Source organism: Astatotilapia calliptera, chromosome 20 (assembly GCF_964374335.1).
Source record: "Astatotilapia calliptera chromosome 20, fAstCal68.1, whole genome shotgun sequence".
NCBI lineage: Eukaryota > Metazoa > Chordata > Actinopteri > Cichliformes > Cichlidae > Astatotilapia > Astatotilapia calliptera.
Genome location: NC_137441.1, coordinates 22,097,133 through 22,100,251, shown reverse-complemented (window position 1 = coordinate 22,100,251; position 3,119 = coordinate 22,097,133). Strand labels below are relative to the sequence as shown.

At 50.6% G+C, this 3,119-nt stretch overlaps 1 pseudogene; it reads right to left on the bottom strand.

Moving 5' to 3' along the window:
- Window positions 1-911: 911 nt before the first annotated feature.
- On the bottom strand, window positions 912-2,349 carry LOC145423048 (uncharacterized; annotated as a pseudogene).
- Between the last annotated feature and the right edge of the window lie 770 nt (window positions 2,350-3,119).

Here is a 3,119-nt window from a genome sequence, read left to right as displayed (position 1 = left end):
ACTGTACGTACAAAAAAGTTGCACAAAATAGTTTCCCACCACAGGAAATTTATTTTGAGTGTCTTCATAGTTTTATTTTTGAAATACACCAATTTTTATACACTGCAGGAAAAACGAAAATAAATATTATAGTGCAAATTTTCAAAAAAGCAGCATATGCATCAAAATAAACTATTTCCAGCAGTGCAATATTAGTCCTAAGCATCCCAGAAACGACACAGAGAGTCATAAAGTCAAACATAACTTTTAAAAACACCAGTATAGGTCCATGAGGCCCTGATGGTAAAAAACTAAAAAATCACGTCACTTCCGGTTTCGGGCAGGTCATGGCGGACGTGCTATAGTTCGCGCTGACATCTATTCCAACGTAGGAAGTGTTATGAACAGCTGATCGGGTCGGCAAAGCGTGTTTCTGGAATATTATGTTTTTGTTGCTGCAAGCGCTTTTTATGCAGTTGTGGCAAAGCTATATATGGAAGGAAACTGTGACCTAGGACAAGCTGATGGCATAAGATGTAAGTACAACTTCTCCGGTTTCATATGCAAAAAAAATTTTTTGCGCTAGCTTACGTGGTTGCAGTGCTACCGGGATTTCAAAGTAGTTGTGCAAAACGGAGCATGCCCGCTCTGACCGGTTTTAAAGGGTTAAGGGATGCTGGCAAATAGTCTTCCCCTCAAAACCAATATAGCAGACTGAAATTGCTGCCAAATATACCTTGATGGTGGAGAGGGCTTTACCTTTATCAATCAGTGCATGAAGAAATGACAGAATCACAGCCACGGAGCACTGAAAAGGGATGGCCTGTGATTCTAAGCACCAGCATATTTCAAACATACGGCACTTGTCCTAGTAGACGATGCTCTAGATCACTGAATTGTGTCGATAACACTATGAGGGAGCCCCACTGTGTTCAGGTTAAACCACTCACGGGCCAAGCCCGTAGAGCTAGCCTCTCTTTGTGGGGGTGGATTATTTCCCCCTGTGCCTGAGACAGGAGGTCTCTGCGTAGTGGTTATGACCAAAGTGGGCCGCACAGCAGCTGAAAAATCTCCGCCAGCCAGGGCTTCCCTGGCCAGTGTGGGGCTATCGGGGTCATATAGTGACCTCTCTCTCTCCCTCTGGCCAGAGTTAGGGTTAGGGCCACTGGGGGAAAAGCATAGAGGAGGGTTCTTGGCCACTCGTGAGCTAGAGCATCCACCCCGAGTAGAGATCTCTGATCGTGCAGCGAATAAAACAAGGGACACTGAGCATTCTCCCTGGATCCATAAATGTCCACGGTCGTCTGACTGAATCGCAGCCAGATCTGCTTCACCACCTCTGGGTGAAGCTTCTGGTCTCTGTACAATGGGTTGCCCCTGGAGAGAAGATCTGCTGCAAAGTTCATGATTCCCGGCAGGTGAGTTGCTCTCAGTGACAGCAGGTGAACACTACTCCAGACTATCAGTCTGTGTGCCAGTGTGTGTAACTTGGGGGACCCCAGACCCCCCGTCTGTCGATGTAGGCCACAACAGTGGAATTGTCCGACTTCAATAAAACATGATAACCTATCAGCCAAGGGAGAAAATGTTTTAGCGACAGGTGAACTGCCAGCAGTTCCAGACAGTTTATGTAGGTGGAGCGCATGTGAGGGCCCCATTCCCCATTCTGCCTTTGTGGGTGGCCCCCCCAGCCCGAAAGAGAGGCATCTGTGGAGACCACCTTCCTGGCTAAACTGCCCCCATGGCAACGCCCTGAGACAAGAAACCTGGCTTCTACCACTCGCGGAGAGCGAGTGAACAGTCTGCAGAGACTCTCACGCGATGGTGGCCGTTTCGGTGAGGGTCTAGTCCCCGCGAACCCACCCAGCGCTGAAAGCCTCTTATGTGCAGGTGAGAGCATTTGTGTGACAACCCGCCACCAGCCAGTCGTCGATGTATTTGGCCACACGAATGCCCTTTCACTGCTGCCTCGGTGCGTTTTACACCCTTGGGCTCAGTGAGAGACCGTAAGGCAGGACAACAAACTCGTATGCTATCCCCTGGAAAGCAAATCTTAAATACTTTCGGTGTGGGGGATATATGAGGATGTGGAAATAAGCATCCCTCAGGTCGATTGATGTGAACCAGTCGCCCGTTTGTACTAACCGTAGCAGCGAGGCATGTGTCAACATCCTGAACTTGTATGTCCTTAAATGCCGGTTCAGGACACGGAGATCCAGAATGGCTCTCATCCCCCTCCCCCCCTTTCTTTGGCACAAGGAAATAGAGAGAAGTGCTTGTGAAACAACACTGTGAACTTTGGCTCTCTTTCCCTCTGGCAGGTCCAGTGACAGGAACACCGGCCCGAGTTATGCACTCTTTGTGGAACATGTCCCGTTGAACTTGCTCTGGAACGGAGCTGGGTGGTGGCAGAGCGGCCCATGAAGGGGGGAAACTGGGTTCGCTCTCGCCTAGAGGAGAGGCTATCAGGCCGGCCGCTTCTTCCTCCTCCTTAGCATAGAGGAGGCGTTATGGGCTCTTACCAACGGAGCCGCTGCCTTGTAGCACTTATCTGTAAGGCTAGACTGGAAGCGGTCTGTTTTGGAGGGGAGAGATGGGGCCGATGAGAACAGAGACGTCTTCGGGTGAAGATGGCTCGCTACCAACGACTCCACTTGTGGCATCTGGCAGAGGCCGATAGACTCCATCCCCTCAAAATCCAGCAGAGAGCTCCCCGCGATGGGGTGTTTCTCGCTGTAAGGTTTTCCTTTCCACGTCACAGCTATCTCATCAAGTAGCTCCGGAAAAACAGGCAACACATGCTTCCCCGTCTTTTTCGCCTTCGGCAATTTCTTACCGTCAAAACGAGATTTTACAACCTCTGTTTGTATGGCGGGCCACGGGATGTTGAGCCTAGCAGCTGCGCGCTTGCACATGTCCTGCATGTGGAGATCCAGGGGAGACGGCGGTGTCGATTTGTCAACCTCGCCGGTAGCTGAGGGCTTTGTAGCCCAGCTGATGCTAGCCAAGGAGGTGGAATCTTCCTCCTCCTCGTCACACAGCAGGAGCTCTGAATCAGCCGACTCATCCCTGTCCTCGTTAGCATCTCCCCCCTGGGTGACTCCAGCATGGGGGAAAAACTCACAATCTCCGTGTGCCTC